We start from the raw sequence: 16,387 nt of genomic DNA on the forward strand, positions 1-16,387 counted from the left end.
GTTAATATAAATATTTTCCACTAATATATTAAGAATATTATTTAAAATTTAAACTTTAAAACTATTATTGTTAAAATTTATTATTAAAATAAAATTGTAATACTATATGATTTATTAAATTAAAAAATTATATTAATATATTAATAATTTATTATATTTATAATAATTAAATATAAATAAATATGTATGTTTAATAATATTAAACAATATAATAATTGATATTGATATTAAAATACAAAAAATTATTATTACTATAATAATATAATATTTGATTCTTGTTAATTTTTATATAAAAATACAATTACTTATAAAAGAATTTTTTTTTCAAAAAATAACCTACATTTTTTAAAATGGTAAGTCAATTTAGATAAAAATTGGCTTATTTTTAGTTGACCAAACTGTTTTTCTTGAAATGAAAGTGTAATTTTTTTTTCGTTTAAGTCATTTTCTGTGAATTATGGAAAATAAGTCCCTTTTTCCTATAATTTGACCTAAAATAAATTAATTTACCCTTTTAAAAAATATAAATCATTTTCGAAAAAAAGAAATCCTTTATAAGTAATTTTATTTTTATATAAAAATTAACTTGAACTAAGTTTAATATTATTTACTTTTTAAAAAATATTAACATATTAATATAAATATTATTAAACATATATTTAATAATTTATTAATATAATTTATTATTTTAATAAATAATTTAATATTACAAATTTATTTTAATAATGACTTTCAACAATAATAATTTTAAATAATATTCTTAAAGCGTTATTAAAAAATTTTATAATAATATTTTAATAATAAATACATATATTACAATTTATGAATATTTAATAATAAATTTTATGTCGTATAAAATAGTAATATTTTAATTATTTAAATATGAGATTTGTTTAAATCATGTTTAACTTCATTTATCTCTTTCAATTCAAATGTGTCGCTATCCACTCTCATATATGTAATATATAATATGTGTAATTTAAATTAAGTCTTAGTAGGCATTGTTTATTATTAAGTTTATATATGATATTAATTATTATAAAATAAATTTCAATTGTCAACACAAAATGCTACTATAATATTTTTTAGCAAATATATTTACGTTGTGTTTGTTTCTTAATAACAACATTTAGAGAATAATTTTAGAAAAAAAATACCAAATAGTGAAAATTATTTTATGCAAAATTATCCAAACACCATAAAATATTATTTTTTCCAAAACTTATTTTCCTAAAATTATAGATGCCTAATTTCAAACCTAAAAATAGGAGTAATTATTGTGATGGTACATTGGGGGATGCTGATTTCTGCTTCAGAATGGTAATTTTCAACTGAAAAGGAAAAATAGGAGTAATTATCGTCGCAAAAAGTTTGATGAGAGTTTGGTCAGGTTTTTGTTCTTAAAACTAATTAATAGCGACAGACATATTGCTATTATAACTATTGTAAAAATAATGGATGAAGGTGGCAGAAATTGGAAGCAATGCTTGAGAGTTTTGGAAAGCTACGAGTAATGGTACTTATAGCCACCAAAGTAATGGGTATCAAGGACCACACTTCTGTCATATTCTCACCATTTGTATTACTTTTAGACTTTTAAACTCGGCTTTAGTGCATGCAAATAATTTTTTATTAGTTCTTATTAGATCTATAACTTATTAGAGCAACTAAATAGAAGTTGTCGAGGTGAGTTGGGTATCGGATCTTCAACGATAGGTATTGTTTTATTTAGAGGGAGGTTTTGTCTCCCTAACTCCGATGGAAGTCCAACTAGGTTCACAGAGTTTAGGGAGCGTCTCAGTTGATATAGATACGACCAGCAAGCTTATAGGAGAGGTGTTAGTATTGGTAAAAATACAGCCAGCCCTTTCTATAACAGCCACCTGCTATAACAATCAAGTGTCTAGTAAAACCAATTTTTTATGTTTTATTTTAACCCTCTATAATAATTTTTCACTTATAATAATAACAACAAGGAGATTATCCTTTTCCAATAGTTTAATTCCATGTTAACAAAATCATCCTAATTTTCAGGATTTTTATTTGGATTTGATTTTTTTAGCATGAAAATCCTAAAATTTAGGATGAAAATGCTGATGTGACATTAAATTATTGGAAAAGGATAATATCCCTATTTCATACAATTCTTCTCCCTTTATTAAATTAGTTCTTTATAATAGCACATTATCTGAAATTTTAAGTAAAATTATAACTATTTCATATCAGCAAGCCTATTAACTATAATTTATTAAATAAAAATTATTGTAATTAAAATATTATTTGAATAAAATGTTTAGTTTTCACATAAAAAATCTATTAACCATATTTTATTAAACGAAAATAATCTTCAATGGGTGGAATTAAAGATATCAATTCAATAAATTGTTAAGTTTCCTAAGTAAATATTCTACTGTGAATTTGGAACACCATAAACTTATAAATTGATTACTTTAATATAATAACTTATGATAAATTAATTAATTTAATTTGATGACTCATATTGATTAATTGAACTTGTTAGATTTATGAACATTATAATTAATCATGTGAAAGAATGTAAAATAAAATATGCATGAAAACAATAATGCATGAACTTGTTATACGTATTTTAATTTTGTTGATTTGATTCCCACTTTCTTGTTTTTTTAAACATAATTCTAAGTTCCTTTATTTGATGAAAATTCATATATATGGTAAGTTTACAATAATTATCTCTCTATAACAGCTTACTTTTATAGGTATATAACATCCACCTCTTTATAACAAGCAAAAACTTGGTAGACAAATATGATTGTTATAGAGAAGAGTGATTGTATAAATTATGAAAATTGCATCTGTAGGGGATCGAACCGTCAACCAAGGCTAATTATGCCTTGGTTGGTGGTTCGATCCCCTCACACACATCTTCCACGATTGATTATCTACACATCATCCAGAGGAAGATGTGTGCGTGGGGGATCGAACCACCAACCAAGACATAAGTAGCCTTTTCAAGGAGATATGGTACCACTTCTCCCAAAGGAGTCGATCCCCCTCAACAAACCTAGGTGCTCCCACTCTGTGAACCTATGATGCTCTCCGCAAAGTTGAGAGACAACAGGACAATTTCTTCAATTGTTGAAGGTCGCATCAGCTACCTTGCGTACGACACTTTAGAAACTTCTCTTGACGGAGTCAATCCCCCTCAACAAACCAAGGTGCTACCACTCCGTGAACCTACGAGGCTCTTTGTGGAGTTGAGAAAAAAAACCCAAACCCAGGACAATACCTTCAATTACTGAGTATCGCACCGACTACCTAATAGACGACACTTCGAAAATTTCTATCGAAGGAATCAATACCCCTCAACAAAAGTAAAGAAACTTATCTACATGATGTAGGATAAATTCTTCTAAATTTTTATCTATATCCAAAAATAAAAATAAGTAGGGTAGAGAAGATATGACAACGATTGAGACATTGCTTCAACAAAGTCTAACACAAGGAATCATTAGCCAACAAAAACGACTTGTCGCTATAACTGGTGTGAGCCGCACTGCCATTACTTTTAACGTTTAGCTTCAATAATGGAAGGTAAATCACCATCTCCTTGTGCCTTTATTAATGGTACGTTCATAAGCTTGATTCAGATCCAATTTTGAATAAAAAATTTGAAGCTTCAACTTGTTTGAATCGGATGAGTTGATTGGATTGGTTAGATTAGGAATCGATTAGGGTATCAGTTTAGATAAGAATTTTGATCCGATTGAGATATGAATTGGTACAGACCAATTGAGTTAGATAAAAAAAACTGATTGAATCATAATTTTTTATTTTTTTATTTTAAAATTTCAATAATCTTTTAATCAAACCAATTAAACTGACAAATCAATAACTTAATTAATTCAGCCTCTGGTCGAAATTAAAATAAGATTAACTTCAAAACCTCCAACTTAATCCAAATATTTTTTTTCTTTAATTTTCTAATATCAAATGAGCAATAAGTTGATGCTGACGAGGCAAATCAAGTTGATTGCTTTGAAATTAAAATTCTTTATCCAAGCTCAACATGGACTAAGCTAAACTTAGTACATTTGGATGAGTGTATTAATGAGTATAGGACATAATATAAAGTTTATGTCAACTTTAGTTTAATATGTAATAATGTACATGGTTTTTTATTTTTTAATTTGATTTAATTTTCACAAACAATTAATACCATAATTGACATAGTACATTTTTATATACATACTACCCAGGGGTGAAGGCAAAACAATTTTTTAGGGGACGAATATTTTTTTAAAGGATTAAATTAAAATTTTAAAATTTTAGGAGGGCCAAAGTGTAATTTTACTTTTACTAATTTAAATTTTTTTAAAAAATTTTAAAGGGCCTAAATAAAAATTTTCCATTTGGGGGGTCGGGGCCCATGCCAGCCCCCTAGGTCTGCCTCTGATACTACCTACACAAATAATTATATTAATCCAATATGAAATCAAATGAATGTTTTCATTTCTATAAAATATGTATAACTAAATAAAAACCAAAATCTCATTTGTACATTTAAATTACAATTAAAGTATATAATCGCTCCAAATCAAAGTTAATGTAGGATTAAAATTCAATATTTATCCCTAAAGCTTTCTTCAATATTAATGTTAATACTATTATATCTCAATTGAAATAAAATAAGATATTGGGTAAGAGAGAGCTTAAAATCAAGAGCAAAGCCCAGTTTGGGAAGTACCCAGGTTTGGTAGGATAGTAGGCCCAGTTACAGGTCTAACCCAAAGCCATTATCTCACTAACCAAGTTCTAATAAATAATAAAACTTATAAAAAATCATAAAAAAATCAAAACAAGTTCTAATAAATTATAAAAAAGTATTATTTTTTAAATTAAAAATATTAAAATATAAAAAATTATAAAAATTCATTTATTGGTTCCTCGTGGAAATTAAATCCCTAAAATTAAAATGAACATGTGACATTAGACCAATCATTGAATAATAAGAATAGTCGTCAAAATATTTCATGTTGACATATGTTGATAGTTGAAAACCATTGAATAATGAAATTCTAATTTTATAATATCTAACCGTACCAAAAATAATTTATATTATACAATTCTTAGCAACTAATTTTCAACTTTTCAATGTCCAAATTAATGTACTATATATAAAAAACTAGAGATAATTTCTTTTTTTTTTAAAAAAATATATCAATAAAAAAGAGAGAGTCCCACAATTATTGATTTATTTGTGGAAAATTGAGAACATTTTATTCAACATGAAAATGACCCTAATGATGACTATTCTCATTATTCAATTGTTGGTCTGATGCCATGTGTTCAGTGTGATTTTAGGGGTTAAATGATTTTTTTATAATTTTTATATATTATTTTTTGAATTTTTATATTATTTATAAGTTTTTTTTACGAATTTTTATATATTTTATAAATTTTATAAGTTTTATTTTAAATTTAATAGTTTTTTTTATGATTTATAATTCTTTGTGAGAAAAATAAAAATTAAATCATAAATTGTCATATACCACTATTTGATTGATGTTTAACGGTCAATGTGTCCAAAAGCAAAAATCGTTAATAAAAGAACTTAATTAATTTTAGTGTTTAATATAGGACAACAATAAGACACATGAAAATGGAGAGGTTAGCGTCTAAAATGCATCTCAAAATCATACTTCCTCAGAATATCTGCCATTGCGATTTAATCCCTTTGCTTGGACTTGTATGTATAAGCAACCAATATCAAAAGGAACAAATAAAAGAAATGGAAAACGATTGAGGAGAAGACTCCAAAACAAAGTATTTACAATATTTCAAATATGATCCTAAACAACTCATAATGGGACATTTATATATTAATCATCTCCTACATTATTTGAAAACAATTATAATAGCCCAAATTTAACCGGGCTTAAATAAAACAAAAGAAAATAAATAAATAAATATTTATTTTAAACAGTCCATTAAAGGTCCAGGTTACAAAGCCCAAAACAATGGGGCCCAACGTCTAAACATAATGAACTGATCCAAACCCCACATCAGACCCAAGTCCTAAAACATTACTGGCCCAAAATAGCCCAAACCCGTTATACACACACCCAAACAAACTGGTTACACCCTACCTAGCCCAGGACTAAACCAAACCCAAATAACAAAGGCCCACAACTTAAAATTACCAGCTAGGGTTTCCAACCCTAGCTCTTTCTCCTCGCGCCGCAAACAGAAACTTCCAGAAGCCATCCCAACGGACGTGTCTGCTCATCTCTCACGTCGTTCCAGTGACCCTCCATCAGCGCCGTGACTCTGCCTCCGTAATCAGCGCGCGAATCCACACCAGCACATTCACTGCCAAATTCTTCGATGATACCTGCAAAAGAAGGAAAGAACCACAACAGCAAACAAAACAAATATGGAAGGAAAGATTTCTTTCCAAAAATATGTAATAACAATAGTGGCTATAAAGCCCGAATGCTTTCATTGTACAAGGGACCGCAGAATTTTACAGAAATAAATACACACGGAGATTTCACACAGAAGAAACAGGAAATGGATTTTATTTTAGAAGGTGATTTTTTTTTATTTACGTTTCTTTTCTCTTTTCATAGGAATATACAAATTGTTTTTAAAAAAACTAGTAGCATTCGAAAGAAAAGAGGAGTTACCTGTGGAAGGATGACGGTTTTAGACCCTCAGACCACCGTGAATGACGGCGCGTGGGCGCGTGTAGGACCAATGATCGGAGCGTGGCCTACGGAGGCTAGAGCCCGGAGCTCCTCTCCTCTCCCCTCTTTCAGAGGAAATTTTTAAGTTTTTTTTAACTCGAGTTTCAAATGAATATAAAACTAAAAATTTGGCTTATATAGCCCTTTCAAAACGGTCTCGTTTTAGCTTGGTCTGATAAGCTTAAAACGACGACGTTTTAAGGCCCCAGGATCCGCGCGTTGACCCGATTAACCGGGGAGGATCCGCGTGTTTGGAGGACTGGATTAATTACCCAATTAGTCCCTCCACCTTTTTTACGTTTACAGTTTTGTTTTATTTTATTTATGATTTAGCCCTGATATTTTGTTTCAGTTTTAATTTAGTCTTTGCAGCAACTGTTTTAAGTCCTGGATTAAAACAATGCTGTTTAGGGACAAGGGAAAATTTCCCGATGAGTCCCTAGGGTTTTAACGGCCGTTTCAATTAGGTCTCATCTCAGTTATTTTCTTATTAAATTAGCCACTGACTTTTATTTATGTTCAATATAGTCCCTTTTATCCCTTTTAATCTATTTATAACCTATTTATTTTAAACTTTATATATATACTATTCTATTTTAATACGAATATACGTATTATATATCTTATAATTATTTACTTATATTTTATTATATTATATTACTTCATATATTTCTATTATCACATTAATATATATTTTAACATATATCATTACTTATTATTTATTATAATACATTTTTATCACATAATGTTTGTATATCTTTTATATTATTTTACATTTTAACAATATATTATTTCATATTATTATTATTTATTATATATTATTTTTCACAAATTATTTTTATTATTTTACATTATTATTTATATATTATTATTATAATTTTACTTGTATTATTTATTATTAATTATTTATATATATTATATATTATTTTTACATATATACACTTTCATATTATAAATTATAATTATTTTATATTATGTCATTTTTTATACTATTATTTTTATATTTTTATATAATTATTATTCTTATAAATATATTTTTATTATATATTATATTATTAAATATCACATTTTTTTTATATATGCTCATTCTATTTATCAATTGTTTATATTATACATATATTTTTAAAACTTGTGTTTTTATTATTATACAATATTTGCTTTTACTTTAGAATTAATTGCTATGTTATATTTTACATGTTATGCAATATCTTAGACTTTTATAATTTACTTTCAAATGCATTTTTTTTATATATGTATCAGAAATTAATATCATGCATCATTTATATGTTTAAATATATGTTGAATTACATGTTTATGGGTTTTTACCTATTCTTCTTAAATATATATTGCGTTTTATGTATTCTTTCTTATTCAGAATTTGTCATGTTTTATTTCTTATATATATATTGGTTAATATATAATATTTATGCTGTTATGCTATTATTAAAAAATGTTATCTCGTATGTTATGTTTGTCGAAACCATTTTTAAATCGACGTTTGGAAAATGGGAATCGACTTTAAGAAAAATGAAAACGGGAGTCACCACCAATCTTTTAAAGTGTGATTGGATCACTATATAAAACGTTTTGGCCTGCGAAATTATGAGAAAATAGGTTCGGGAGTTGGTTACGTACGAGGAAGGATTAGCACCCTCGTAACGCCCAAAATTGGAACCAGATTGAATAATTTTGTCTTAATGTCAGAAATTTGAAAGAATTTGGAAATGAGATTCTATTAAAACCTTAATATTTTAAATTAAAAAGAATCAATATTCATTCGTTTTAAAAGAATACAAACATCACATCCAGCATATTTGGACATGATATCTTTAAACTTTTATAACTAAAATCATCTCGTGATTTGTAAAACTCATTTAAAAGGATATTTTGGATATCTAGGCAAACGAGAAATCGCAACCCAGCATGTTAGGGCACTATTTCCCGAATTCCTAAATATCAAAACATTGCCTCATTTAAAAAAAATTCCTTTTTAATTAAATAAGATATAACTTTTGGTTTTTAAAGTAATGACATGTTTTGCATGTTACAAGAAATTAAATAAGCCTAATTGCAATATATGTTTTATCATTTCATGTAAATATAGTATAGAAAACAATAAATAATGGCTTAAGTTACACAATGCGATATCATTTTATGCATATATCATCATAAATAACATAATGTTCATGCATCATTATTCCATGCAAAATACCCTACAATGCATAATAAATACAACAAATATAAATTGCAATGTGCATATATGATAATACCTTATGCAAATTACCATAAATAATTAATTTCATGCAAATATACAAAAAAAAAACAAATGATATATAAAATTTAACCTACTATACCAAAATAAGAGAAAACTAAAAATAAATAAATAAATTAAAAGGTATAAAATGAAAATGAAATAAAAGCAAGATATTTAGAAACATATTGAATAATATAAGAACGATAGAAGAGAACCTTTTTAAAAAAAAAATGATGAATACATATATAGATCATACTATAAAATATAATAATCTAACATGTAAGGAAAATAATGTACTAAATATTGCTATTACACTTATATAAAAAATAATTTAAGAATATACATACTTAATAAATAATAAAATAGTGTATATTTTATAATAAAACAAAGATAATGTAAAGAAATATGATAAAATATATTATATAATTTACAAATAATATAAATCATGTGATAAAAATATATATGATAAAATGTATATAATATAATATATATATATAAATATCATAAGGAGTAAAATATAATATGTAATAAAATAATATGAAAACAAATAATAAAAATAATATAATATATATAAATATAGTGAAATATATAAAATGTGTATAGAATTTATAAAAAAACACATATGACAATATAATATACATAAATAAAAAAATATTTTTATACATAATTAACATTTAAAAAATATATAATACATATATATTTTTTAAAAATATTTTAATTAATACAATATGAATAATATATATGCCATATAAAATAATATAATAATATATAATATAATAAAATAAATGTATTTTCCCTATTTAATAATATAACATACAATTTTAATATAAAATAATAATAATATATATTAAATAAATAATAAAATTTTGAATAAATAAATTTATAAGTAAAAGGGAACTAAAATTAAAAGTAATTGAAAATTTTGGGCTAAATAAAAAAAATAAAACAATTTAAGCTTATCTAGAAAACGAAGTAAAACCAAAGGACTCATTGGGCAAATTGCCCTAATCCCAAAATGATGCCGTTTCTTTGGAATGGATTTTAAGGGCCTTTAAGATTAGATTGAAATAAATATAAGAGATTAGGGCTAAATTAAAGTAGAAATAAAATGAAATTAAAAACTTAAAAGAACACGGAAGGGTCAATTGGGCAATTTGCCCATTTTCTAAAAACACGCGGATCCTTCCCTGGGTCACGGGTTAACACGCAGATCCTCGGCCGTGAAACGACACCGTTTTAAGGCTTATTTTTTAAGTTAAAAACGATACTGATATTATAAAAGTAAAAAAAAACTTTAAACATTCATTTTAAACATTCAACAAAAAAAAAAGGAAGATAACTTCAAAAATTCTCTCAAAGCTCCGGCCAGTGGCTGTCCTAGCTCGTCCCGGAGTGCTACCACCTTCGACCACATGCACTTCACGCGCCATAGTCTGAGCCACTGTGCTCGACGATTATGGTTCTAAAAATTTCCCTTTTCTCTCACGAATCAGCAGGTAATCCTTATACTTATTTTTAACACTATTTACATGCAAAATAAAGAAAGAAATAAAGCAAATAAATCACCTCTGTTTTTTTGGTATGAAAACTGCCTATGTTTTTTATTTCTGTAAATATATGCGTATATCTCTTTTGTATTTGTAAAAGAAAATTCCCTCCTCATTACAACAATAGCACTTAGGTTTTATAGCCATTGTTTACATTTGGTAAGAATGATTTTCTTTGGTTTCTTCCTATTTTGTGCTGCTTTGCTGTTTTTCCTTTCCATTTGTGTGCAGGTGATTGCGGAAATCACGACGGTAATGAAGGCTTCGATGACAGCGGCGACAGACCAGGCATTAATTGGTGCTTGTGGCGCAAGGTTCTGTGAAGCTTGGTATGGCTTAGGAGTTGCGGCGCAAACCCTAGCTAGGGTTTCCCGAAACTGAAAAATAGGTTGGGCCAATTGGGCCAATTAAGTCTTGGGTTGCTAGTGTAACGGGTATAGGGTAGTTTAGCTGGGTTATGGGTGTAACGGGTTATTGGGTTTGGCATTTTGATTTTGGGCTTACGGCTTAATGGGCTAGTTTAGTGTGTCAGGGGTAGGACTAGTCTGCTGGGTTTTAAGTATTTGGGCCACTAACACCTGGGCTTTTGTAAACTGGACTGAAATAAATAAAATTTTATTTATTTATTTGTTCATTTATCTCACGGGCCCGGGCAGATTTGGGCTGCTACAGCTGCCCCTCTTTGCTCATTGTCGTGTAACGGGAATCGAGCAAAGACTCATACACAGACCAAATTTGCCCGGTCTCTTGAATCATGGTCCTTAATCTGCCTCTTGCGGACTTAAGACTGTCATGTTGATATTTTCGATTTGCTCTCCGTCGAACACAGAGACGCCAAATCTGCTTCTTCGATTTGTTCCATGACAATACAGAGATGCGAAACCATCTTAGATTTGCTTCAACGTAAACACGTGAAAGCCCAAATCTGCTATATCTTTGATTCACTCCTTGTAAACATAAGGATGCCAAATCATCTTGGATCTGCTTCAGTGAAATCATCTGAAAGTTAGATCTACTGTGTATCTGCTCTCTATCGAAATGGAGATGCCAGATCTGTTATCTTGGATCTGCTTTGGTGTGAGAACATCCGAAAGTCAAATCTGCTATGTCTTCGATTTGCTCCTTGTGAACACAAGGATGCCAAATCATCTTGGATCTGCTTCAGTAAAATTATCTGAAGGTTAGATCTGCTATGTATCTGCTCTCAGTCAAAATGGAGATGCCAGATCTGTTATCTTGGATCTACTTTAATGTGAGAACATCCGAAAGTCAAATCTGCTATGTCTTCGATTTGCTCCTTGTGAACACAAGGATGCCAAATCATCTTGGATCTGCTTCAGTAAAATCATCTGAAGGTTAGATCTGCTATGTATCTGCTCTCCGTCGAAATGGAGATGCCAGATCTGTTATCTTGGATCTGCTTTGATAGGAGAACATCCGAAAGTCAGATCTGCTATGTCTTTGATTTGCTCTCCGTCGAAGATAGAGAAGCCAAATCTTGTTATCTTGGATCTGCTTCAGGGTAAACACGTGAAGGCCAGATCTGCTATGCTTTGGTCTATTACCCTACTGCTTAGGGGTTAAGGTGCATCGTCTTCGATCTGCTCCACTACTGCTTAAGGAGATAAGATCTGTAAATTTAACCTGTTACCCTACTGCTTAGGAAATTAAGGCGCTGAATTTTGTAATTTCCAACCAATCTTGCTACATTGTCCACTGGGGAATCCACCTGTAGAATTGATGCTTATGCCAAATAATTAAGATGCCATGATCGAAATGAGTCAAGTGTCCTAATTAGACATATTATGATACAAAATGTGATGAATATGACTCCGATTCTAGACGTCACTACTCATTCCTTCGTTTATCTTTACTTTTCTCAAAGTATTATTCCTGCTCAGCCTGTAGGCTTGTATCATTCTTCAAATGCTACAACCCACTAAGAATATCTGTAAGATGATCTTTTCTTAGAATCGAATCATTTGATTTGTCCAATCATCATTTCGGATTGGAAGAAAAAAATTCCTCAAGTTCTTTCAACCCTCACCTACGTGAGTTTCTCGAACAATTTCCAGTTTTAGTTTCTTGTATCATCTAGAAATTTCCAGAGTAATGCGCAAAACTTCATTTGTGAAAATTATTTAGTTCATCTATCACTATTTCAATGCAACACACTTTTAAGAATAATGGAAGATGAATTTAATCTTGAGAATAATTAGGTTTGAATAAATTTGTCAAAAATACAAAGGAAATTAATCTGAAAGCCTATCTTTGAGAAAAAAAAGAATCTAAAGATAGCAGACAGAACAAAAGTTAGATGCCATAGATATCGCCACTTGAGCATTTATATGCCAGCTCAATGAAGACTTTCTTGAATTCAACACGTGTTTAAAAGATCCAAAGTACTTTGTTGATGCCCCGATATGCAACGCGCTTCACTCTTCGTTGAATCAGATATAGCAAGATTACCGTGTGCTCTTCAAAATTTGAGCTGCCCTTTCGGGTTTTCAACTCAAAACCCTTTCATCACAAGGCGTCCTTTGTGAGTTTTCACCTTGGCCTCTCCATTTCTTCCCCCTTTTTTTTTTGAAAACTCAAGACGCCCTTTGCGGGTTTTCACCTTGGATTCTCCTCTTCTTTAGACAAAGTACTTTTTGACTGAGTCTGAATTCACTGGATTGGGTAAACTCTTCCCATCCATTTCTGTTAAGATCAATGTACCCCCAGAGAAGGCCTTCTTCACGACATACAACCCCTCCCAATTCGACATCTATTTTCCCCTAAAGTCCTTCTGAATAGGAAGGTTCTTTTTTAGAACAAGGTCCCCCTCATGGAATTCTCTTGGACGAACCTTCTTGTCATAAGCTCGCATTATTCGCTTCTAATACATCTGACCATGGTGAATAGCTTTTAGCCTTTTCTCTTCAATCAAGTTCAACTGATCATATCGCAATTGTATCCATTCAGCCTCATCCAACTTTATTTCTGACAGGACTCGGAAAGACGGTATCTCTACTTCAATGGGTAACACTGCTTTCATCCCATAAACCAATGAGAAAGGAGTTGCCCCTGTAGAAGTTCTGATAGACGTTTGATAAGCTAAGAGCGCAAACGGTAACTTCTCATGCCAATCTTTGTAGGTTTCAGTCATTTTTCCTACTATCTTTTTGATGTTTTTGTTAGCAGCTTCCATTGCCCCATTCATCTTTGGGCGATATGGAGATGAATTATGATGCTTAATCTTGAACTGACTACAAACTTCTATTATCATTTTGTTGTTCAAGTTCAATGCATTGTCTGATATGATCCTCTCAGGCATTCCATACCAACAAATGATCTCCTTCTTCAAGAATCGACTTACAGCCGACTTAGTAACATTCGCATAGGAAGCAGCCTCTACCCACTTTGTGAAGTAATCAATGACCACAAAAATAAAACGATGTCCATTTGAAGCTTTTGGATATATTGGCCCAATAACATCCATGCCCCACATGGAAAAAGGTCATAGAGAAGTCATAACATGTAGAGGTGAAGGTGGTACGTGAATCTTGTCTCCATAAATCTGGCATTTATGACATTTCTTGGCGTAATTGACACAGTCCCCTTCCATAGTAGACCAATAATATCCAAACCTCATGATTTGTCTAGCCATCGTGAAACCATTTGCATGTGTTCCATAAACACCCTCGTGAACTTCTTCCAAGATTAACTTAGCCTCCATGGCGTCAACACATCTCAATAGTACTTGGTCCTTTCTTCTTCTATACAAGATGTCACCGTCCAAAACGTAATCGCAAGCTAATCTCCGTAAAATTCACTTATCATTTTCAGTCGCCTGTTCTGGATATTTACGATCTCTCACATATCGCAATATATCTAAATACCAAGGATTATCATCTTTTTCTTCTTCCTCAATGTTACAACAGCCAGCTGGAGCCTCAAAAATACTCATCTGAATGGGTCTCATCTCCCCATCTTTATTCACTTTAATCATTGAAGCCAAGGTTGCTAGAGCATCTGCCATCTGGTTTTCGTCTCGTGGGATATAATTGAAAGTGATGTCATCGAACTCCTTAAGTAACCCCAAAACTACCTTTCGATAATTGATCAGTTTAGGATCTCTTGTCTCCCATTCACCTTTAAGCTGGTAAATTACCAACACAGAGTCTCTATATACTTCCAAGATTCTTATTCCTCGCTCTATAGCCGCTCGGAGTCTCATAATACATGCTTCATACTCGGCCATATTATTTGTGCAATCAAAATCCAGCTTGTATGTGAATGGGTAATAATCGCTATCTGGGGAAATGAGGACTGCCCCAATTCCATTACCTACTGCATTGGATGCCTATCGAAGCTTAATTTCCAAGGATAATTCTCTATGGTTGCTACACACATCAACTCCTCATTTAGGAAATCGAAATTCAATGGCTCATAGTCTTCTAGAGCTCTACTAGCCAGAAAATCTGCCATCACACTTCCTTTTATAACCTTTTGACTCACGTAGACTATATCGAATTCTGAAAGCAGAATTTACCATCTTGCCATTCTCCCATTCAATGTTGTTGACTCCATCATATACTTCAAAGGATCAAGTTTTGATATAGGCCAAGTAGTATGATATAGCATGTACTGTCTTAACCTTCGAGTCGTCCAGATTAAAGCACAACACAGTTTTTCAATCGGTGAATATCTCATCTCACACTCTGTAAATTTCTTACTGAGGTAGTATATTGCCTTCTCCTTTCTTCCTAACTTGTCATGTTGACCAAGCACACATCCCATGGAATTGCAAAATACTGATAAGTATAATATTAGTGGTCTATCTAGATTGGGCGGAGATAACACCGGAGCATTCAACAAGTACTGTTTAACCTTTTCAAAAGTATTCTGGCATTCCTCGTCCCAAGTACCTTGATTGTTCTTTCTAAGGAGGCGAAAGATAGGATCACACTTCTCAATTAGTTGTGAAATAAACCTAGCAATGTAATTTAGTCTTCCTAGAAATCCTCGAACTTCTCTCTGAGTTTGTGGTGGAGGTAATTCTCGTATGGCTTTGACCTTTTCTGAGTCGACTTCAATTCCCTTTTCACTGACTACGAAGCCTAATAACTTTCCCGATCTAGCTTCAAAGGTACATTTCGCTGGATTGAGTTTCAACTGAAACTTTCTCAATCTCAAGAACAATCTTCTCAATACCTCAATGTGCTCTTTTTCTGTATGCGACTTGGCAATCATATCATCAACATACACCTCAACATCCTTATGCATCATGTCGTGGAACAAGTTCACCATGGCCCGTTGGTATGTTGCTCACGCATTCTTCAATCCAAAAGGCATTACCTTGTAACAAAAAGTACCCCACAATGTTATGAAGGTGGTTTTATCCATGTCCTCAGAATGCATCTTTATCTGATTGTACCCTGAGAAACCATCCATGAAGGAGAACAACGAATATCCTGCTGTATTGTCTACCAATGTGTCAATTTGTGGCAGAGGGAAATTATCTTTCAGGCTAGCCTTATTCAGATCTCTGTAATCAACGCACATTCCTACCTTCCCATCCTTCTTAGGAACAGGCACGATGTTAGCTACCCATTCAAAGTTGACCTCTTGTAAGAATCCTGCATCGAACTGCTTCTTAACTTCGCCCTTTATTTTTAACACAATATCTGGCCTCATTCTTCGCAACTTTTGTTGGACTGGCTTACAATCCTGTCTTATTGGGAGACGATGCACCACAATATCAGTATTTAAACCTGGCATATCTTGATAGGACCATGCGAAGATATCTTTAGACTCACGAAGCAACTCAATCAGTCTTTGCCTTGTGTCTTCGTCAATAATCGTGCCAATTT

The 16,387-nt window shown here is 30.8% G+C and overlaps 1 long non-coding RNA gene across 1 annotated transcript; it reads right to left on the minus strand.

Moving 5' to 3' along the window:
- Positions 1-5,952: 5,952 nt before the first annotated feature.
- On the minus strand, positions 5,953-6,819 carry LOC121227942 (uncharacterized). The gene is made up of 2 exons (XR_005925465.1): positions 6,669-6,819; positions 5,953-6,373 (listed from the first exon to the last, which is right to left on the minus strand). It is a non-coding gene; the product is annotated as an uncharacterized lncRNA (long non-coding RNA).
- Between the last annotated feature and the right edge of the window lie 9,568 nt (positions 6,820-16,387).

This window comes from Gossypium hirsutum, chromosome A04 (genome assembly GCF_007990345.1).
Source record: "Gossypium hirsutum isolate 1008001.06 chromosome A04, Gossypium_hirsutum_v2.1, whole genome shotgun sequence".
Lineage (NCBI taxonomy): Eukaryota > Viridiplantae > Streptophyta > Magnoliopsida > Malvales > Malvaceae > Gossypium > Gossypium hirsutum.